Source organism: Pituophis catenifer, unplaced genomic scaffold (genome assembly GCF_029215685.1).
Source record: "Pituophis catenifer annectens isolate HBS135680 unplaced genomic scaffold, rPitCat1.0.hap2 SCAF_17, whole genome shotgun sequence".
Taxonomy (NCBI): domain Eukaryota; kingdom Metazoa; phylum Chordata; class Lepidosauria; order Squamata; family Colubridae; genus Pituophis; species Pituophis catenifer.
The window spans coordinates 5,204,761-5,228,704 of NW_027256897.1; the positions used below are offsets into that span (position 1 = coordinate 5,204,761).

At 45.3% G+C, this 23,944-nt stretch overlaps 1 protein-coding gene across 1 annotated transcript in view; it reads right to left on the reverse strand.

Moving 5' to 3' along the window:
* EEIG1 (estrogen-induced osteoclastogenesis regulator 1) overlaps positions 1-23,944 on the reverse strand; it is a 63,693-nt gene that overhangs the window by 34,163 nt on the left and 5,586 nt on the right. The gene's annotated exons all lie outside the window — the stretch shown is intronic.

Genomic DNA, 23,944 nt, shown 5'->3' on the forward strand with positions numbered 1-23,944 from the left:
ATGACTCAACGCCAAAGGCGCACGGAACGCTGTTCCCTTCCTACCAATGGTGGTCCCTATTTTTCTACTTGCATTTTTTTAATGTGCTTTCGAACTGCTAGGTTGGCAGAAGCTGGGATAAGTCACGGGAGCTCACCCTGTCACGAGGCGCTCGGGATTCGAACCGCTGAACTGCCGACCTTTCGATCAACAAGCTCAGCATCTTAGCCACTGAGCCACTGCGTCCCCTTAATGTCCCAAGTCTTACTAAAACCCACATCAGGAAAGAGCTACTCTTCTACAGATAGTCCTCGCTTAACGACCAGCTCTTTTAATGACATTTGAAGTCAATATAATAATAATTTGACACAATTTGTGGTGGTTGTTTTTTTTGCTGGTTTTCATCAGAAGGAAACCAATGATGTTCGCTTAAAGAACAATGCTCATTTAACGACTGCTGCAAAAAAAAAAAAGGCTGTAAAAATCAGCGAGGTAATGTGATGACTCACTTAACAACTGGAATGATTTAGGACCGTAATCCCAGGCTCAATTAGGGTCGTAAGTTGAGGAACTACCTGTATAACAATTGGTTCTTTCTCCATGTCACATTCTGGAGCTTTGGCTTCAAACCCTCCTCCCCTCCCCACAGCCTTCAGAACGTCTGTTCCTCCATTTGTGTCAACTTGAGCTGTGACTCACATGTATGACTAGATGCTCCTCAAATGTTGTGGGGCATGTAAGAAGCTGTTCTCTCCCCCCCCCCACTCCCCATATTCTCTTTTTTTAGACTGCCCATCTTTCAAAGAACGCGATTGCCAAGGATGGCTTGTTCTAGGCTAGCCACCCACATCTTCCTCTCTCGTAAATTATTGAGTTTGAGTAAACATATTGGTTGGATCTCTGTATTTTAATCCAGTTGCTCCAGGGTGGATCTGATTTAAATCGAGTTGATTTAAATCACAATTTAAATCATGATTTAAATCACTAGTAAAAAGGCTTGATTTAAATCAACTCGATTCAAATCATAATTTTTAAAGAGCAGCTGTCATCTCTGCTACTCCTTTGACCCACTGTTGACTCACCGATAGTCCCAGTGTTGCAGAATATACAGCCTCATGCTACATAACTAAGCTCCGTTTCATGCTGAATAAACTAAATTATTTATGTATCTTAAATAGAAAACTATCTTACGATAGATTTTTACCCCCAAAATTTTTTATTAAAATAAATTCGATAAAAATAAAAAAAAAATCCGATTTAAATAAAAAAAATCTGATTTTTTTGATTTTTTTTTTAAAAAAATCATTGATTTTTATCCATCCTGAGTTGCTCTCATTTAGGGCAAGTCCTGAGTGACCCTGAAGACATTTGGAGGCTCCTGGAAACAGTGCAAGAACCTGTTTGAGAAACTCATCCTATTCTCCAAAGCACCTGAGGGCAGGACAAGAAGCGACGGATGGGAACCCATCAAGGAGAGAAGCAACCTAGAACTAAGGAGAAATTTCCTGACAGGGAGAACAATTCATCAGTGGAACAACTTGCCACCAGAAGTTATGGGTGCTCCATCAAAGAGATTGGTCTGGAATGGTTATAGGGTCTTCTGCTTAGGGTTGGACTAGAACAGGTGTCAGCAACCTGCAGCTCCAGAGCCGCATGTGGCTCTTTGGGCCGTCTGCTGTGGTTCCCCGTCAGGTTATCCCACCACTGGCTGGCCCCACCCCTTGCCCTCCCCTCCCAGTCACTCCTCGCCTGGCCTGAGAAGGTAAGGGCGACGGCAGGTGACGGAGAAGTATCTGGGGCAGAGACAGAGAGATACAGAGAGAGAGGTGGGGAGGGAGGGAGGGAGGGAGGGAGAGATGTCAAAAAGGGTTTTGTGGTTCCCGGTGTTTTTTAACAACCAGTTCTCTGCCCTAATGACCGACTGGGTAGGCATGTGTGTGTGTATCATGTGACTGGTAGAAGTGAGTAACGTCGAGTTGGCCACGCCCACCCAGATTTTGTGGCTCCCGGTGTTTTCTTTTCTGTGGGAAACAGGTCCAAATGGCTCTTTGAGTGTTTAACGTTGCAGACCCCTGGACCAGAAGACCTCCAAGGTCCCTCCCAACTTTGTTCTTCTGAAGGGAGGGGTGGTTTCTCCTTGTCCCAAACTCACTTTGTGGACTGGCAGATGAATGAGAACTGGGACAGTTCATCAGCGGAAAGGCAGTGATGTTTCTACTCACAATGAACTCTTCTACTTTCTTCTCGTCATCGTCTTAAGGAAGGAAGCGCCAGCCAAACCTGAATTACATCACACTTGAGAGACCTAAATAACAACCACGGTGACACTCCAACATGCTTAGACATGACCTTCCTGGCGTTGCGCCATCTGATGATCTAAACCAGGATGCCAAAGCCACCACGCATTGGCACCCTGAAGGTAAACAACTGCCTTGCCAGGAATCCAGTTCTTGTTGAAGCACCTCAACAAACCTTCTCAAGAAGAATCCTTCAACAACAGAAGATGTCAGGGCAATGGTAGCGGGGGCTTCTGGGAGATTTAAATGCAGGATGTTAAGCATGGAGTTCTGGTCTTTCCTATTTGAATATTTTTTGGAGGAGGGGTTTCGAAATAATTATTTTTGGGGTTCTATTCCTGTTATTATTTTTTTTTTTAATTTGATTTATATGCCGCCCTTCTCCGGAGACTCAGGGCGGCTTACAATGTGCTCAGCAATAGCCTTCATCCTTTTGTATATTTTTATACAAAGTCAGCTTATTGCCCCCACAATCTGGGTCCTCATTTTACCTACCTTAGAAAGGATGGAAGGCTGAGTCAACCTTGAGCCTTGGTGAGATTCGAACCTGCAGTAATTGCAGGCAGCTGGTCTTAATAACCAGCTTAATAACAGGGTGCCTTAGACCACTGTACTACCAAGGCTCTTCATTTAAGAGGCAGAAGCACAGTGCTGTAATAATTCAGAACTCCAAAGTTTATAAATGCAGCGGGACAGAGAGAGAGAGATAGTCAAGGTCTCAGAAGCACATCCGAAAATAGTTAGCAGCTTGTGAATGTCCCAAAAGGAAAACATAAAATACACTACTGTAGAAGAATCATACAAGAGCCTTGGTAGTACAGTGGTCTAAGGCACCCTGTTATTAAGCTGGTTATTAAGACCAGCTGCCTGCAATTACTGCAGGTTCGAATCTCGCCAAGGCTCAAGATTGACTCAGCCTTCCATCCTTTCTAAGGTAGGTAAATTGAGGACCCAGTTGTGGGGGCAATAAGCTGACTTTGTATAAATATACAAAAGGATGAAGGCTATTGCTTAGCGCATTGTAAGCCGCCCTGAGTCTCTGGAGAAGGGCGGCATATAAATCAAATTAAAAAAATTAAAAATAAAAAAAAATACTAAGTTTAATTACGGTGGTATGCACATCTGAAATTTACATCTTTTAATTGAAATGAAAGCCAAATTAAATTTAATTCAGCTTTTGACCTTCCGTTCTGGTTTTTTTTTGTTTTTTGCAGAAGGATCCTAGCAGTTCTCCAAAGTCAAATCTCAGCCTCAAAAGGGAAAAAAAAATAAATGTACTGTACTCCTGAATTAAGATACATTTTTATTCCAATCGCGCTGGGATAACTCAAAAGGCAAACTAAGCAGAGAATAACCAAACATAAGTCTTGCTTTGTTTTCAGTATGCTTATCCTCAAAACTGACACTTTTTTTGCAAGTAACTCATTTCTTTAAATAAACAAGGGGAAACTGGTGTTTTGTGTTTCCAGTGACACTTGGTTTCCTTTCGCTCTCCTTTTTTTAAAAGTTGGGGTTATTTCATTTGGTCAGCTAACACGCTGCCCACTGCCAAGGGTTCGATTCTGACTGGCTCAAGGTTGATTCAGCCTTCCATCCTTCCGAGGTTGGTCAAATGAGGACCCAGATTGTTGGGGGCAAGAGGCTGACTCTGTAAACTGCTTAGAGAAGGTTGTAAAGCATTGTGAAGTGGTATATGTCTTAAGTGCTGTTCCTTTCTATCTATCTATCTATCTATCTATCTATCTATCTATCTATCTATCTATCTATCTATCTATCTATCTATCCATCCATCCATCCATCCATCCATCCATCCATCCACCCCATCCTTCCTTCCATCCACCTACCCCATCCATCCTTCCTTCCTTCCTTCCATCCATCCACCCATCCATCTACCCACCCCATCCATCTACTCCAAGGTCCCTTCCAACTCTCTTATTCTGTTACTCTTCTGCCCCAGCTACAGACCCCAAAGAACGCAGCACACACAAAGTCTGTACAAACCTTAGTTTACTAAATTAAATCAGTCTTTTTTCAAACAAAGGCTGTTAATTAACTTTCTTAACAGCCTACAAGAATCCAAAGAATAAATAATCGTCATCTTACTATGGTTGGTAGAAAGCCCAGAAGCAATTTGCAGAGAACTAAAATCCAGACGTGAAGGAGAGTGAACGAAGTTGTTCCCTGCAAATTGCCTCAGTCGTTGTCCTTCCTTAAATAGGCTGAGGGAGTGGCCAATTAGCCCCAAGCCTTACTCTCGAGGAGACCTCCTCCTGAGGAGCCACTCCTGCCTTTTGGCAGCTCTGCGCGCCCATGCATCGAGAAGAGGCTCCTCCTCTTCGTCCTCTTCACTTATGGGAGCTTCTGGAGGTTCTGAAGGCCCTGGCTGAATCCCCGCCTCTGGCACCACATCTTCTCCAGCCTCCTCATTGTCTGACTCGGGTGCCAGCTGCATAGGTTGCTGGCACAGCACCACACCAGCCTCCTCGCTGTTGGAATCAGCTACTAGCTGCACAGGCCGCTGACATGCCACAACAGTTACGCTGTTAAATAACTTTTCTTCCAGTCACTTTTACTTAACTAACCTTAAGTCCACTAACCTTAAGCCAATTTTATTGCCTCATTATATAGATTATGAAATGGCAGATTCACGGCTGTGATTACCTTTGTCCACGGAGTTAAGCTTTGCACACACAAATTCCTTAAGGAGAAATCCTGAGTGACAAACAGATTCTTCCAGAGGACGAATTAAGCAAGCATTTGCTTCTCGCCTATGGAGATTTCCCCAGACTTTAGAGAGGGCTTAATCGCATAATTATTGAATTGGCTTATACCCCATGGCATTCGTTGTTGACTTTAATGGGAGGCCTGTCCTTAATAATGGACATTAGCAAAAATACAATTGCGTTCCCTCTGGAAACAATCGATAAGTGGCTGTACAGATTGAAACCTGACCCTTGATTTAAGAGCATTTCTTCAGTTCCTGAGTAGAACATGACCATACATGGTTCAAGGTCGGCTTGCAAGGTGAAACGAAGAGACAGAATTCTCACGTCTATTTTTATTTGATTGAGATTAATCTTCTAAATATGTCTTGGATTGTAGTTCCAGTAATTCCCAACCAGCATAGCCACAAGAACTGGGTTATGGAAGCTGGATATATCCAAAGAAGATCAGGAGCTTTAGACTTTTGTCCTCTGCTCTTCATAACTGACCTTCTTCGGACAGGTCTCACCTCAAGTTCCATCATCCACCGGCCAATACTTTTGGCGATGCTGGCTGGAATTATGGGAACAAGACACAGAATAACAAGAGTTGGAAGGGACCCCCTCCACTCAAGCAGGAGACCCTACAGCATTCCTGACAGATGGCAGTCCAGTCTCTTCTGGAAAGCTTCCAGGGATGAAGCTCCCACAACTTCTGAAGGCAACTTATGTTCCATGGGTTGATTGTTTTCACTGTCAGAAAATTCCTCCATATTTCTAGGTTGAATCTCTCCTTAATCAGTTTCCATCCATTGTTCCTTGTCTGGCTTTTGGGTGCTTTGGAAAATAGGTTGACCCCCTTCCTCTCTGTGGCAGCCCCTCAAATATTGGAACACTGCTATCATGTCTCCTTGGTCCTTCTCTTCACTAGACTAGCCATGCCCAGTTCTTGCAAACATCTTTAGAAGGTTAATACTGGTAAGTCCCAAATCTGGACGGGATCTTAAAAACACCCAACTCTACGCACAGTTTATCTGAGTTTCTGTTCTCCATTCTGCTGTTTTCAAAGAGTTGAATGAACTCTGGTGAACCTCAACCCAATGTGAGGATCCATCAGTATTGAATACGGCTTCATGGATGCAATGTACAGAGAAGATTTCTGTTGTTAGTTGTGAAGTCATGTCCGACCCATCGCAAGCCCATGGACCACGTTCCTCCTGGCCTTCCTGTCCTCTACCATCCCCTGGAGTCCATTTAAGCTCACGCAGACTGCTTCAGTGATTCCATCCAGCCATTTCGTTCTCTGTCGTCCCCTTCTTCTTCTTTTGCCCTCAAACATTCCCAGCATTAGGCTCTTCTCCAGGGAGTCCTTCCTTCTCATTAGGTGGCCAAAGGATTTGAGTTTCCTCTTCAGGATCTGGCCTTCTAAAGAGCAGTCAGGGTTCATCTCCTCTAGGACTGACCGGTTGGATCGCCTTGCAGTCCAAGGGACTCGCAGGAGTCTTCTCCAGCACCAGAGTTCAAAGGCCTCCATTCTTTGGCCGCTCAGTCTTTCTTATGGTCCAACTTTCACAGCCATCCATTGCAACTGGGAAAACCATCGCCTGGACTATACGCACTTTTGTTGGCAGGGTGATGTCTCTGCTTTTTAGTATGCTGTCTAACTTTGCCATGGCTTTCCTCCCCAGGAGCAAGCGTCTTTTAATGTCTTGGCTGCAGCCCCTATTTGTGTTGATCTTGGAGCCCAGGAAGATAAAATCTGTCACTACCTCCATTTCTTCCCCATCTATTTTGCCAGGAATTGAGAGGGCCAGATGCCATGATCTTAGTTTTCTTAATGTTGAGTTACAAGCCAACTTTTGCACTCTCCTCCTTTGCCCGCATCAAGAGGCTCTTTAGTTCCTCTTCGCTTTCTGCCATTAGGGTGGCATCACCTGCCTATCTGAGGTTGTTGATATTTACAACAACAGGACAGCCACAATAGATTTCTCTCCCCCCCCCTCCAATAACTTCACAACTGCCCCGTCCCTTCATTTCGGGGACTGTGTAGTCCATTCATTCTGCAAACATAAGTGAAGCTGTTTCTAAACGGACTGGATGCTTCTTTCAAAACTCAAGTCATGGGTGTATTTTTCCAACTGCCGCTGAATGGTACCACCTCGAGATTAGCTCAGGATGAAGTCACTGGGATCCGTGCCACACTTTTTTGTGAGATTGTGGGGCTAAGAACTGCAGACATTGGAAGGAGCTTTGAAAAGCCAAGACAAGTACGACTGAACAGGCCAACCATTTTACAACAGGGGTCTCCAAACTTGGGTACTTTTAACATTTGTGGACTTCCAACTCCCAGAATTCCCCAGCGAGCATGGCTGGCTGGAGAATTCTGGAAGCTGAAGTCCACAAGTCCTAAAGTTTCCAGGTTTGGAGACCCCTGATTTAGAAGGTTTCATACCAACTTCAACCATGGTTCAGGAACCTGCTGCTCCGGGCTGCCCTCCACATTTTAAGCCACGTACAAGTCCTTGACTTATGGCCATAATTGGGACGGGAGCTTCTGTGGTCATTAAGGGAATCATCATCATAACCGTGTCCAATTTTACTTTTTCGTGCCACGGCTGATAAGCAAATGACACCGTTAAGTCGCTTTTTTCTGAATGCTTGCTAAATGAATGGTCCATATCTATCTTTCCTGTGAACAGGCAGATGGTTAAATCGGTTGTTTTACTTCCCCTTTGCCCAGCAGAGACGTCCTGAAATCAACGAAGCTTCAAGTCGTGACCAACCGATTCTTCAGTCTTTAAGCGCGACTAAAAGCTTCTAGATTAGCAAGAACCGAGGTGTCACCAAAGAGATTTAATGGTAAAGGTTCCCTCGCACGTATGTGCTGGTTGTTCCCGACTCTAGGGGGCGGTGCTCATCTCCGTTTCAAAGCCGGAGAGCCAGCGCTGTCCGAAGACGTCTCTGTGGTCATTTGGCCGGCATGACTCAATGCCAAAGGCGCACGGAATGCTGTTACCTTCCCACCAAAGGCGGTCTGTGTTTTTCTACTTGCATTTTTTAGGTGCTTTCGAACTGCTAGGTTGGCAGAAGCTGGGACAAGTCACGGGAGCTCACCCCGTTACGCGGCGCTAGGGATTCGAACTGCTGAACTGCCGACCTTTCGATCGACAAGCCCAGTGTCTTAGCCACTATGTCCCTTAAGAGGTTTACTTGATACCAGTAAAGGAAAATATTTGTAGCTCAGAGTTGAAAATGAGGGGTCCTTGGTGCTCTCTGAGCTGGCTTGTTTTCAAAATCCCACTCGGAGTGGGATTCAGCTGGTTCGGACCGGTTCAGGCGAATCGGATGCTAATTTTATATCTGGTTCGCCGAACTGGTAGTTGCAAGGAATGGCTGGCCCCGCCCACCCTTCTCCTCCCCTCCCTGGAGTCTCCACGAGGCCCGTTTTGGATGCCAGATAAGTGCAGGGCCTGCGAGGAGGCTCTGGGAGGGGGAAAAATGGGCCTCCCGGAAATTCCGGAAGTCTGGAAATGGAACCGTTTCCGGTCTCTGGAGGGCCTCCGGAGCCTGGGGGAGGTCATTTTCACCCTCCCATTGGCTCCGGAATTTCTGGAAGGCCCGCTTTTCACCCTCCCAGAGTTTCCGCATGGGCCCTGCGCTTACCTGGCATCCAAAACGGGCCGTGTGGAGACTCCTGGGAGGGGAGGGGAGGGCGGGGCCAGCCAGTCCTTGCAACTACCAGTTCGATGAACTAGATGTAAAATTAGGGAGGGAGAAAAACAGGCCTCCCGGAAGTGGGCCCGTTTCTGGCCTCCAGAGGGTCTCCAGAGCCCAGGGGAGGCCGTTTTCGCCCTCCCGGAGGCTCGAGAAAAGCCTCTGGAGCCTGGGGAGGGAGGAAAACAGGCCTCCTGGAAGTGGGCCCATTTCTGGCCTCCGGAGGGTCTCCAGAGCCCAGGGGAGGCCGTTTTCGCCCTCCCGGAGGCTCGAGAAAAGCCTCTGGAGCCTGGGGAGGGAGGAAAACAGGCCTCCTGGAAGTGAGCCCATTTCTGGCCTCCGGAGGGTCTCCAGAGCCCAGGGGAGGCTGTTTTCGCCCTCCTGGAGGCTCGAGAAAAGCCTCTGGAGCCTGGGGAGGGCAAAAGCCCCCCCCCCCCGTGGTGCAAGAGGCTGAGTAGGCCACGTCCACCCAGCAACTGGGTGGAGAACCGGTTGCCAAAATTTTTGAATTCCACCCCTGCATTTATTAGTACCATATTCTGCTTTTCTCTTGAAAAAAATCCACTGTACGCAGATGGGGGAAAAAAATTATACAAGAGCTGCCTTTGCAAAAACAGGATGCAGACGTCCCTTGGGACGGAAGTGTTTGCCTTTTCCTTTCTCGGGAACATCTTTTCCTATACCTGGGTGGCTGCAGCTAGGCAACAGAAGAAGGGTTGGCGTGGGTTTCCACTGGCCATAGAAACGTAGCTTGAGAGGCAGCGGAATGGAAAGGCAACGGAGAGAGCCAGTGGGAGTCATTCACACATAGCTTCGAGCAGAACATCGCTGTGAGTCTTCTCCAGGTTTTAGTGGAGCCAAGCCTGCTGAGAAGGTGATGGGTTTTATTTTTTTTATTTTTTTTAGATCTCCTGTGTTCCTGGGACAAAAAAAACAAAACAAAATTCGTAGCTGGCGTCATGCTCCTGTTGTTGGGTTCCTTTAGGAAGGACCACCGAAGGTCCAACTGGATTTCTTTCTACCCAACTGGGTTGATGACTTCAAGGAGGGTAGTCCTTGACTTACGACAGCTCATTTAGTGACTGTTTGAAGTTAGGAAAGAAAGGAAAAAGGGAGGGAGGAAGAACGGAAGGGAGGGAGGAAGGAAGGAGAGACGGGAGGAAGGAAGAACAGACGGGAGGAAGGAAGGAAGGAGGAGAGGAAGGAAGGAAGGAGGAGAGGAAAGAAGGAAGGGAGGAAGGAAGGAGGGAAGGAAGAACGGACGGGAGGAAGGAAGGAGGAGAGGAAGGAAGGAAGGAAGGAAGGAAGAAGGAGGAGAGGAAGGAAGGAAGGAGGAGAGGAAGGAAGGAAGGAAGGGAGGAGGAGAGGAAGGAAGGAAGGAAGGAAGGAAGGAAGGAAGGAGAGGGGACGGAAAATTCTAATTCTTTCAGCTTCTCATCATTCTGGATCTAACTCAACATCAGTTGGCTTGTGGGATAATTTAAAATAAAATACCACTTCGCAGTGTTTTACAGCTCTCTCTAAGCAGTTTACAGAGTCAGCCTATGGTCCCCCAACAATCTGGGTCCTCATTTTACCAATCTCGGAAGGATGGAAGGATGAGTTAACCTTGAGCCGGTCAGCATGGAAGGAATCGAACTCCTGGCAATGTGAGCAGAGTTAGCCTGCAATACTGCATTCTCACCACGCTGCGCCACCACGGCTCATGCTGGGTGAAACAAGCTATTGTGGTTTGCCAATTCCGATTCGGTTTAGAACCTGGGGTTTTCCCAAAAGATCACGTTTTACTGGGAAGAGAATCTAGGTTTCCGAGCAGCAGGAGTCTAAACAATATTTTTAGGTATGGAACACGCTAGGATGTCCTTGGTAAACATGGTGCTTGGCCCAGTCTCTGTAGGCCTTCTCTCAGTTTCTCCAGGTAGACCCATTCCCAGGGATGACAAAGAGAATCCCAGGTGGTCACAGAATCAAAAGCATAAACAATATATTTCTTCTTTTTTACTTCTTACATACATCGTTGACTAGCCTTTCAATTTTGTATCTTAATTTCCATTATTTTCATAATTGTTTATTGTAAAATGGATTAGCAGATGCAATATGAAATGAAGATTGGTTTAAATGGGAAAATAACTGAAATTAAGGTAGAAAAACTAAGGCTAATAAATGAGGAAAATAATTAATGGATGTTGGAATAAGAAATTAGGAACTGAGGAAAATAAGAGGTGGAAGGTTAAGTTAAAAGGTTTCAATGTAAAAATGGAATGAGTTGAAATACACTGTTAATAATTGAAAAAAAATGTGATGGGGACTTTGAAAAATATAGTTAATAAGTGGGGGGAAAAATTGGGGTTGCCCGGATACCATTGTGGAAAATATTGAATTGAAAATGAATACAACAATGGGAAGAGAATGGAAGGAGGAGTAGAGGGAAGAAGGAGAAGAGAGGAAGGAGAGAGAGAAATAGAATAAAGGGAAAAGGAGAGGAAGAAAGGGAGGGGAAATAAGAGTAGGAGAGAAGGTTAGAAAGGGAGGAAGAGATGGAGGAGGGGGGAAGGAAGGGGAAGTAGAGAAAGTGGAGAGGAGGAAAGAGGAAAGTAGAAAGGGATAGAAGAAGGGAGGGAAGAAAAGGAGAGGAGAAGAATTGTTGTAAAACAAGGGAGATGAAATGGTAGAAAGGCAACCCCGAGAATGTTCAAATTTATTAGGATGAAGAACGAATTAATATGAAAGAAGTTAAAAGGGAATATATATGATTAACAATGGATAAGATAACTAATTGAAATAATGTTAAGAAACTAGGATTTGACGGTGGAGGGTGATGCTGTTTATATAATAAGTATAGAAGTATTAAGATAAAGATAAAAAAGTATGGAAAAAGAATATTTTGGCAAAAATGGTAACTATGTGAAATGAAAGTGGATATGATTAAGTTGTATAAAATAGGATACGGTCAATACATAAAATATTTGCGTGTGTGTGAAAGAGAAAAAAAATCAATAAAACTTGATTAAAAAAAAAAAAGGAGGAGCAAGACCAAACCATATCAAACCAGTAGAATGTTATAACTCAACCCACTACATGGAAAAGCTAACTCTTCCTTCTTTACTTCTCATTCACGCTGCAAGTAGACTGTGGCTAATTGAGGAAAAAGCTTCGACATTGGGTCAAAAAGCCGTAACAATTCTTAGTCACCAACTTCTTCATTCTACTGTACCCAAGCCCTCCTATTTTCCCAGAAAGCCAAGAGCAACAGATTATGATCTTTGCAACTTCAGGGTTGTCTCATCCAGGGAGTTTCCTCCAGAGAAGAAACATCTTGCTTGCTCCTCAAAAGAGAAGTCCTAGTCTAGTCTCTACGTCAAATGACGGGGCATCAAACTATAATATTTTGCCTGCCTAAGGAAGTTCAAGGCCTTAACACAACTTCATGTTTCTCTACATCAAAGAGAAAGTACCGTATTTTTCGGAGTATAAGATGCACGTTTTTCCCCAAAAAAGAGGGTGAAAATCTGGGTGGGTCTTATACTCCGAATGTAGCCCTGCCCAGCTTCTCAAACGGAGGTTTCAGAGGTTGAAAAAAGCATCAGAAACGAAGCTTCAGAAAAGAAGCTCCCAAACAGAGCATCAGAAAATAAGCCCCCAAACAGATTCAGAAAAAAAGCCTCCAAACAGAGCTTCAGAAAAAAGCCCCCAAGCAGAGCCTCAGAAAAAAAGCCCCCAAACAGAGCTTCAGAAAAAAAGCCCCGAGATTCAGAAAAAAAGCCTCCAAACAGAGCTTCAGAAAAAAGCCTCCAAACAGAACCTCAGAAAAAAAGCCCCGAGATTCAGAAAAAAAGCCTCCAAACAGAGCTTCAGAAAAAAGCCTCCAAACAGAGCCTCAGAAAAAAAGCCCCCAGAGATTCAGAAAAAAAGCCTCCAAACAGAGCCTCAGAAAAAAAGCCCCCAAACAGAGCTTCAGAAAAAAAGCCCCCAGAGATTCAGAAAAAAAGCCTCCAAACAGAGCTTCAGAAAAAAAGCCCCCAGAGCCTCAGAAAAAAAGCCCCCAAACAGAGCTTCAGAAAAGAAACCCCCAAACAGAGCTTCAGAAAAGAAGCCTTCCAAACAGAGCTTCAGAGGCTTTTTTTCTGAAGCTCTGTTTCGGAGGCTTTCAGAGGCAGGAAAAAGTTTTTGAGTTTCAGAAGTTTCAGAGGCAGGAAAAAAAAAGAAAAAAGCAAGGCATAGAGCTCACAACCAAGGAACCTGTTGCTAAAATTCACCTCTGGGAACAGCTGATTGGGGGTATTCGGGGAGGCTGATCCATCTGCCAATCAGCTTTTTTCTTATTTTCTTCCCCAAAAACTAAGGTGCATCTTATACTCCGAAAAATACAGTACCTATTCATAGTGGGTGAACGTAACTTATTCACTTTTCCCTTGTGACATTTCTTTCCACTTTGGATTTTTGGACATGTCCTACCACAAGGACTTCCAAGAAACAGCTGCCCAAACCTTTATAACAGTGATCCTTAGATCGTTTGACCCATTCCCTCTTTTCCATCATTTTAAAAAAATGTCACACAAAAAAATTTGGACGGTTATTTTTCCACAAGTGCCTCAAAAGAAGCAGTCCCAAAACTAGATCCTCAACTCGCGAAGTTTTACAAAATGGATCTGATACCCCCGAATACAGGCAAGTCCTCAACTTACGACAACTGAGGCCAACAACTTCTGCTGCTAAGTGAAACACTTGTTAAGCGAATTTTGCCCGTAGGATGAGGTAGGAGAGGAGGAAAGAGAAAGTAGGAGAGGAGAAGAGGGAGGGAAGGGAAAGAAAGGAGGAGGAGAAGAAGGTTTGTTGCAAAATGAAGGAAGAAAGGGTAGAAGAGCAACTCCGAATGTAATGAAAATGCCTTATTTTAATTATTTCTTTAAGGAAAACATGCATATGTAGAATTAATTATGTATAAGAAAATGTACATTTTATATTATGTGTATAAGTGGTCTACTGTTATTAACACAGCTGCCTGCAATTTACTGCTGGTTCGAATCTCTCCAAGGCTCAAGGTTAACTCAGCCTTCCATCCTTTCTAAGGTAGGTAAAATGAGGACCCAGTTTGTGGGGGCAATAAGCTGACTTTGTATAAATATACAAAAGTATGAAGGCTATTGCTTAACGCATTGTAAGCTGTCCTGAGTCTCCGGAGAAGGGCGGCATATAAATCAAATTAAAAAAAAAAAAAAAGAAATGCAATGGTCGTAAGTGTGAAAAATGGTCATAAGTCACTTTTTCCCGTGCTGTTGTAACTTCGAACTGTCACTAAAAGAAGCGAGCAGAGCCTTAGCTTTGGTTAACACATTAGACAGAAGTGCAATCTGTTTGGTTATGATTTAAAGATTAGGCAGCTTACGAAACTACGTCAACAAGGAAGGAGCAAACAGATTTAGCACGCAACGTTTTATCGACGGAATAAAATTAATACATGGACTAAAACCAACTCCTGGGATGCCTTTAAGGTTATCCTAATTTGGCATTACAGTGGTATCTTGACACCCGACTGCTTTGAAATTGAACGAATTTGGTACTCCATGCATTTTGATGTGAAAATTTTGTCCCAGCACTTATTGTATGTTTGGTACTCAACGCATAAGCTACAACTTGTCGGTGTCGGATGCTTTGTGACTCACTACATTGTTCCTTATGGGGGGAAAATTGGTACTCATCATGCTTCCTGGAACCAATTAACAAGGAGTACCAAGTACCACTATACACCCAACAGCACCCTCCACAACCTTTCCAATCTAAATTAAAGAGTTACCGTATTTTTTTGGAGTATAAGATGAACCGGAGTATAAAACGCACCTACCTTTTTTGGAGAGGAAAAGAAGAAAAAGAAATCTCCCTCTGCCTCTGAGCAATTTTGCCTCGTTGCAGCAAACAGCCTGCTTTACTTTCAGTTTCGTTTTCAGCATATCCTGATTAGCACAAGGAAGAAAAAAAAAACTGCTCCAGCAATTTAAGCTCTTTGCAGCAAGCAGCAGAGCCCTGCGCAAAACAGCTGAGAGCAAATCAGCCGAGAGTCGGGAGGCTGATCCAATCAACTTGTGCTAATTAGGCTGTGCTGAAGCTGAAAGGAGCTTTTTTTTTCTTGCCGTTTGCTTGCAAGGAGGTAAACTGCTGGGAGGCAGAGGCCAAAGGATGGGGACCAGTGGGTAGGCGGGGCTACATTCGGTGTATAAGACGCACCTAAATTTTCACCCCCTTTTAGGGGGGAAAAAGATGCGTCTTATACTCTGAAAAATATGGTACTTTGAAATTAAATTAAAAGTGACATTTATTTTAATCTCATAAACCGACTGCACAATTTTTTTCATGGAAGGAATCCTAAACCCGATCCGCACCACTGTGTCAAAGTTTGATCATTAACCACTGATCTACTGGAAACGTGATGCTATTTAGTAATGCTCTTGGCTGATTTTATCGCAGCCAAGCTCGCTGTGAGCAAAGAACGAGGGTGCTTCACGGTCAACGTTCTGCAGATCCTGGAGACAAGGATGTAGCCATGAAGTTAGCACACGCTGCTCAGGATGTAATGAAGATTGGTTTATTGAACACAAAAGTTTTTTGGGGGGCCAAATACTGTGCAGAGAAATAAACAGCCCATGGAAATAAGCTGCAGTGAACCCAAAACTACTGCTCAACGTCTCTCCCCGATCTCACCTCCTAGAACCAGGAAACAATTTTGACTGCCGGAAATAACTCCTAACTGTAGCGGAAGGAAAGGATTTGACAACCTAGGAAAAAATCCCGATAGCGACCCTTCGAACAGGATGCAAAGCAGCATATTTTTGAGAATTCGCAACCGGCGGAAAGTCACAGGGAGCAAATCTTTTCCATGATGTTGCAAACTTTGGACTAGTTTTTTTTAAATCTTCGCCATGTTGGACAAGTAGCTCCTTGTTTTAAAGACCTGCACCCAGGAGGATCCATCCAAAGGAGACATGCACAACTGCATTGCCTCCCCTCAATCCTTGGGTCCTCTGGATGTCCACTCTGGGGCCAAGGAGAGAGAGAGAGTGAGTGGGACAAGGGTGGACTATCCACAAGAGGTCTGAAGCTCCCACAACAATGGAAGAGGCGACAGCACATCTCCACCTTCTCCACTTTTAGGACCTGTGGACTTCAGCTCCCAGAATTCTCCAGCCAGCATGATTGGGAGATCTCAGGGATTTTGAGACCCAGACAAAAACCTTTGATTGCATATTTTGACGGAATACCTCAAGTCAAGGGTGAAATCCAGCAGGTTCTGGCGAACCGGTAGCGGAAATTTTGAGCAGTTCAGAGAACCGGCAAATACCACCTCTGGCTGGCCCCCGAGTGGGGAGGGAATGGGGATTTTGCAGTATCCTTCCTCCAGGAGTGGGGAGGGAATGGAGATTTTTTTTTTTTTAATTTGATTTATATGCCACCCTTCTCCGAAGACTCAGGGCGGCTTACAATGCGTTAAGCAATAGCCTTCATCCTTTTGTATATTTATACAAAGTCAGCCTTTCTTTCTTTCTTTCTTTCTTTCTTTCTTTCTTTCTTTCTTTCTTTCTTTCTTTCTTTCTTCTTTCTTTCCTTCCTTCCTTCCTTCCTTCCTTCCTTTCTTTCTTTCCTTCCTTCCTTCTTTCTCTTTCTTTTCTTTTTTTTTTAAATTTGATTTATATGCCGCCCTTCTCCGGAGACTCAGGGCGGCTTACAATGCGTTAAGCAATAGCCTTCATCCTTTTGTATATTTATACAAAGTCAGCTTATTGCCCCCACAACTGGGTCCTCAATTTACCTACCTTAGAAAGGATGGAAGGCTGAGTCAACCTTGAGCCTTGGCGAGATTCGAACCCTGCAGTAATTGCAGGCAGCTGGTCTTAATAAGCTTAATAACAGGGTGCCTTAAACCCCTGTACCACCAAGGCTCTTATTTTGCAGTATCCTTCCCCTGCCACGCCCACCAAGCCACGCCCACAGAACCGGTAGTAAAAAAAAAAAATGGATTTCACCACTGCCTCAAGTCATTGCTGGCTAGGAAATTCTGGGAGTTGAAAACCAGAAGGTCTTATAGTGGACAAAGTTGGATGCCCCTGGTCTGGAAGGGGAAGCTAAATAGGAAGGCATCTGTTGGCTTGAGGTATTCCTTCCCTTAATAGCAATAGCACTTAGACTTATATGCTGCTTCATAGTGCTTTTACAGCCCTCTCTAAGCGGTTTACAGAGTCAGCCTCTTGCCCCCCAATAATCTGGGTCCTCATTTTACCCACCTCAGAAGGACGGAAGGCTGAGTCGAGTCTGAGCCGGTCAGGATTGAACTGCCGAATTGCTGGCAGTCAGCATTCAATTAGCCTGCAATACTGCATTCTAACCACTGCACCACCATGGGAAGGAAGGGAGGGAGGGAGGGAAGGAAGGAGAAAAGGGAGGGGGAGAAAGAAGAAAGGGAGGGAAGGAAGGAAGGACCAACAATAGCCCTTGGACTTATATGCCACTTTATAGTGCTTTTACAGCCCCCTCTAAGCGGTTTACAGAGTCAGCCTCTTGCCCCCAACAATCTGGGTCCTCATTTTACCCACCTCGGAAGGATGGAAGGCTGAGTCGAGTTTGAGCCAGTGAGATTCGAACTGCTGAACTGCAGCTAGCAGTCAGCTTAAGCGTGCAATCAAGGTTTTTGTGTGGATTTAAAATCCTGAGATTGCCAAACCATGCTGTTGGCTGGGGAATTTTGGGTCTTTAAAAGACACAGGTCTTTAAAGTGGGCAAGATTGGACACCCTGATATGCCCCTAGCCCAGTCCTTCCCAAACTTTTTCCTTTCTTCCACGCTGGGAATTCTGGGAGCTGAAGTCCGCCGGTCTTAAAAGTGGACAAGATTGGACCCCCATATAGTCCTTATAACCTAGTCCGGTGATGGCTAACCTTTTTGCCGTCGCATGCCAAAAGCGTGGGGAGCATTGGGGGGAGATGTCGCGCATCTACGCAAGTGCCCACACACCCATAATTCAATGCGCCTCCCCCATGCTCCCCCGCTTTTGGTACGTGATGGCACGGTGGGCCCGTTTTTTCACCCTCCCCAGGCTCCAGAGGCTTTCTTGGAGCCTGGGGAGGGTGAAAACAGCCTTCCCCACCCCACCTGGATGCCGGAAACAGCCCCTTTCCCGACTTCCGGTGGGCCCGGAAGGCCCCAAAATCAGCTGGCCGGCGTGCGAATGCGCACTGGAGCTGAGTTAGGGCAATGCTCGCGTGCCCACAGATATGACTCCACGTGCCACCTGTGGCACGCGTGCCATAGGTTCGCCATCACGGATCTAGTCCTTCCCAAACTTTTTCCTTTCTTCCATGCTGGCTGGGGAATTCTGGGAGCTGAAGTCCACCGGTCTTAAAAGTGGGCAAGGTTTGGACAACCCTACTTTAAGAGAGTTTAGCTTAAGAACTAACTTTCCATGTGTTTTCACTCAAAGCAAGCCACCCAGGGATGGGTGAACAGCCTCCCTCCCCTCCCCCAACCCCAATGTCAAGTTTCCAATTTAGCCTGTTTACAGAAAACCAAGAGAGAAAGAGAAAGAGAGAGAGAGAAATTGCATGCATGCATTTTGGCTTGAATGAGAGGCCGTTTCCTTGCTGGAAACACATCTGCAAGCTGCAATAATAAACTGCTGTTGAGCATGGCTGAACATCAGACGGGGGCGGGGGGTGAAGGGGGGTGAGATAACCAGAAGCAGCAGCTACAGATGTTCGCAACCACACCAAGCACAGGCAAACTCCAAAATAGCCCAATTACAAGCAAGCAAAGTGGAACGCACAAGTCAATGGCCGAGAGATACGCAATACCCTGTTTCTCCGAAAATAAGACATCCCCTAATAAGCCCAATCAGGCTTTTGAGTGCATGTGCTAAAATAAGCCTCCCCCCGATAATAAGCCCTCTCCGAAAATGTTTAAACACAGAGCTGGAAATCAGGTAAGACGGCAAGAGGAGCCCCGTCTTACTCCACGCACCCCAAAATAATAAGACCTCTCCAAAAATAAGACCAAGCTTTTATTTTGGGATTCAAACAAATATAAGACAGGGTCTTATTTTCGGGGAAACATGGTATATAACAGTAATTTTCTGCCACCTTCTAATGGGTGTCTGGATTTTGGTCTCCTTTGGCATCCTAGGCAAGACCTTGGTACTACAGTGGTTTAAAGCACCCTGTTATTAACACAGCTGCCTGCAATTTACTGCTGGTTCGAATCTCTCCAAGGCTCAAGGTTGACTCAGCCTTCCATCCTTTTTAAGGTAGGTTAAATGAGGACCCAGTTTGTGGGGGCAATAAGCTGACTTTGTATAAAATATACAAAAGGATGAAGGCTATTGCTGAGCACATTGTAAGCCGCCCTGAGTCTCCGGAGAAGGGCGGCATATAAATCAAATTAAAAAAAAAAAAAAAAAGACCGTATCCTAAACCAAAAGAGAATACACTGCAATTTAGGTAGTCCTCGACTTGCGACCACAACTGAGCCCCAAATTTCTAGGGCTGAGTGAGTCTCGCCCCGTTTTACGACCCTTTTTTTTTGCAACACAATCGCTGCACTTGTTCAGTTAACGACACGACTATTAAGGGAACGTCAAGTTTGGTGGTCAGAAGGTCCGGCAAAAGGGGAACCACGGGACAGTGGAACCGTCGTAAATACGAGTCGGTTGGCAAGCATCTGAATTTTGATCCCGTGGAAACCATGGGGATGCTGCAACGGTCGTGTGGAAAAAAAAAAGTGCACTTTTTTCCCCCAGTGGCGTTGCAACTTTGAAAGGTCTGTAAATGGACTGTTGTAAGTTGAGGACTTGCAAGGAAACATTTGGGTAACTGAGGTACACAGGGATCCCTTCCTCAGATTCTGTTGATAAAAACCAAAACAAGTCAAAAAGGAAGCGAGGAATAGTCGAGGAGCCACCAAAGAAAGTCAAAACGCTGAAAAGACTCCATCTCATGCTATTATTAAATCATCATCATCATCATCTCTATAACAACAACAACAACAAAGGATTCTGAGCCGCAGAGAACATCATTTGCTCTGGCAGAGAAAAAAATTCAGCCCAAGCTGAACGTTTGACCTGGCAAATTCAGTTTAAAAAAAAAAATCCATGGAAATATAAAGAGCAAAAGAGTATTTAGAAAGAGGAGAAGATTTCGGCTCCTGCCCAGCAGCCACCTTGCTTCGCTATTTTTTTTTTTTTAAAGAACATAAATAAATAAGAACTTCTCTGCCAAAGACATGGGTAAAAGGCAAGTCTGATGTTGTTTTGGAATTTTGGTGTGTGCATGTGTGTGCCCAGCACTAGGCAATAATCAACACGCAACCAGTCGGCAACATTTGATTAGGAGAGAGAGAGGGAGGGAGGGAGGGAGAGAGAGAGAGAGAGAGGAGACAGGGAGGGAAGGAGCAAGAGAAGGAGAGAGGGAGGGGAGAGAGAGAGAGGGGGGAGACCGAGAGAGGAGAGAGAAGGAGGGAGAGTGAGGGAGGGGGAGAGAGACGGGGAGGGAAAGAGGAGAGAGGGAGGGAGGGAGAAAGAGAAGGAGGGAGGAGAGAGAGGGAGGAAGCAAGAGAGAGGGAGAGAGGGAGCAAGAGAGGGAGGAGAGAGAGGGAGGGAGCAAGAGGGGGAAAGAGAGAGGAGAGAGGGAGAAAGAGAAGGAGAGAGGGAGGGAGGGAGAGGAGAAACAGAGAGGGAGGAAGAGGGAGGGAGCAAGAGAGGGAGAGAGAGGGAGGGAGGAGAGGGAGGGAGCAAGAGAGGGAGGAGAGAGAGGGAGGGAGCGAGAGAGAGGAGAGAGGGAGAGGAGAAACAGAGAGGGAGGAAGAGGGAGTGAGGGAGGGAGCAAGAGAGGGAGAGAGAGGGAGGGAGGAGAGAGAGGGAGGGAGCAAGGGAGAGAGAGAAGAGAGGGAGGGAGGAGAGAGAGGGAGGGAGAGAGAGCGCAAGCGCACGAGAGAGGGCAGTTCCCTGCGTGTGAAGGGCAAACTACCCTGCAAATTAAGGCTAAGAACAATAGCCGAGAGCAAAACAGCCTCTGAGATTATATCGATGCAATCAATGGCTGATGCATTGGGATCTATTATTGCAGAGAGAGAGAGAGAGAGAGAGAGAGAGAGAGAGAGAGTGAAAGGAAGAGGAGAGAAAAGAAGAAGAAAGGCAGGAAGGGAGGGAGGGAGAGAAGGAGGAAGGAGAGAGGACAGAAATGAAGCGAAGGAAGGATGGAAAGAATGAAGAAGAGATTTAAGGTTTTAGTCTCCCGGTCAATGCAAAACATGGAAGGGAACAAACGACGAGGAGAAAGAGAGAAAACCCAGAATAATTTTCAGGCTATATATATATCAACACACAACTTCTCTGGCACAACAGAGAAACATAGAATAACAAAGAGTTGGAAGGGACCTCGGAGGTCTTCTAGTCCAACCCCCCTACTCAAATTTGGGACTTTACACCATTTCAGACCAACGTCTGTCCGATCACTGATAAGATTCTCGGGAAGACTCGTTCCAACGATTGTGCGAATCTCAGGATCGCACCATATTGCGTGCAGAATACGGGACGTGGGGTCCTTGGCGCTCTCTGAGCTTGCTTGTTTTCTTGAAGACCTCTCACGACCCAACTAGGTAACGTCATCAATGCTAGTAAAGAGTTCTGTTTGTCGTCAGCTTTATATTCTGGTGCCTTGCCTGTCTGTGTCGGTGGGGAGTGGTCTTACGAGATTCTTTGCTGTTGGCTCCCTTGGCAGTTTCTTGACTGGGGTATTGCTTGCTTGTTGGCCTGATCTTAACCTTGGAGTTAATCTATGCTGATTGCTGATGGTGTTTGGGTCTGTTTTGGGGCTGGGGGAGAGGGGCTAGTCCTTTCTTGCACAGTCTTTAGATGTTGTTAATGTCTATGTGCCCATTTATTTATTTTATTTATTTATTGGTTCAATTTATATGCCGCCCTTCTCCAGAGACTCAGGGTGGCTTACAATGCGTTAAGCAATAACCTTCATACTTTTGTATACACCTGCTTAGTAGGGCTTTTGGCCCCCCTAAGCGGTGTTCTTTTTTTTAATACAAAGTCAGCTTATTGCCCCCACAAACCAGGTCCTCATTTTACCTACCTCGGAAGGATGGAAGGCTGAGTCAACCTTGAGCCTGGTGAGATTTGAACTCGCAGTAATTGCAGGCAGCTGGTGCTACTTAATAACACTTTAGTCTGCTGCGCCACCAAGGCTCAGCATTGATGGGAGATTTCTAAATTTCTCATTTCTAAAGATCTAAGTGCCCGAGCCCACTGTAACAACATTAAGAGTTGTTAACCTAATCTTGCGTAGCTTCTTCTCTGGTAATATTGTACTACTAATGAGAGCATACAAAACATTTGCTAGACCAATTCTTGAATACAGCTCATTCTGTCTGGAACCCGCACTGCATATCGGACATAAATACAATCGAGAGAGTCCAGAGGTATTTTACGAGAAGAGTCCTCCGTTCCTCTACCCGCAATAAAATCCCTTGTGCCACCAGACTCCAAATTTTGGGCTTAGACAATTTAGAACTACGCCGACTTCAGTCTGACCCAAGCGTAGTACGTAAAATTATCTGCTACAACGTCCTACCTGTCAATGACTACTTCAACTTCAACCGCAACAATACACGAGCACACAATAGATACAAACTCAAGGTAAACCGTTCCAAACTCGAATGCAGAAAATACGACTTCAGTAACAGAGTGGTCAATGCCTGGAACGCACTACCTGACTCTGTAGTTTCTTCCCCAAAACCCCCAAAACTTTAACCTTAAACTGTCTACTGTTGACCTCACCCCATTCCTAAGAGGTCTGTAAGGGGTGTGCATAAGTGCACCAGCGTGCCTACCATCCCTGTCCTAATGTTCCTTTTTACTTACTCTTTTCATGTATTCAAATGATGTTTATACTTTTACCTGTTATCTTATACATGCTTGACAAATAGACTTATGATTATGATTTGTCAGGGTTTCTAGAAATCCCCTGGCGTTTTGGGACTTGGCTCGGTCTAGGATGGTCACATTTTCCCAATTGAAACGATGATTAAATCTGTTGTGACATTAAAGAATTTTCACCCTGTCTTCTATGACTATGGCAGACTATCCCAACTTTTTCTATCGGGGACGACTCTCACTCTGGTCACTTCTTTACCCTCCTACCATCGGGAAGGAGATGACAGAAGTATATATATCGCCAGTCGCACAAACAGGCTGAAGAAGAGTTTTTAATCCGTGGGCTGTCAGACTCCTGAATGCAAAATAACATAACAACTACGTAGTACGATGGACTGCAGGGCCGGCGCGACGTGTAACATGTTCACACGGGTGCAATAGGACTGGGTGTTTTGTTAATACGATTTATTGGGTTAAGGGTTTTCTGTCTTCACTGTGAGTTGTATTGTGTTGTGGGGTGTGTATGTGCACTGAGGGAGCTCAACCTCAATCTCATTGTACATCTGTTGGGCACTGACAATAAAGATTTGAATTGAATTGATACCCCGCACCCAGTGGTGGAATTCAGCCAGTTCGCACCTATTCGGGAGAACCGGTTGTTAACTTTCCAAGCGCTTCGGAGAAACGGTTGTTAGAAGAAATCTTATTTTGGTTTTTTTTCCCCACTTTACAGGGCTAATCCTGTAAGGAAGGCAGGAAGGAAACATTCTGGTGGTATTTGTAGCCTAATCTTTATCGCCCTGCTTACAGAAACCGCCTCTCTGCTTAACCCTTATTACATTGTAACAGCTAAGGCGAAGCGCCCATCGATGTGAGTGACGTCGAGTTGGCCACGCTCACACGGTCACATGACCACCGAGCCACGCATACCCAGCTGGTCATTAGGGCAGAGAACCGGTTGTTAAATTATTTGAATCCCACCACTGCCCGCACCCCTAGAACGCTTCTGATATATTCTCGCACACCTTACAAAAGTAAATAATAACATGCATATGTTGATGCATACACGCTGTAATTTTGAAATTTCTAAACCCCAAGTTTTCGCACCCCTGCCTGGAATATTGTCTCGTACCCCCCCCTCAGTTTGGGAACCCCTGGACTATGGGATTTGTAGTCAGTAGGTGGGGGGGGGAAAGCTGACCACACATATTGTCTATGCACACAACAATGCCCAACGATGGAACAGGGGCGATTTGATTGGATGGTGGGTATCCATCTCACAACTCTTTTGAGTTGTCCTTCCGTGGATAAGACGTAGATTTTGAAAAAAAAAC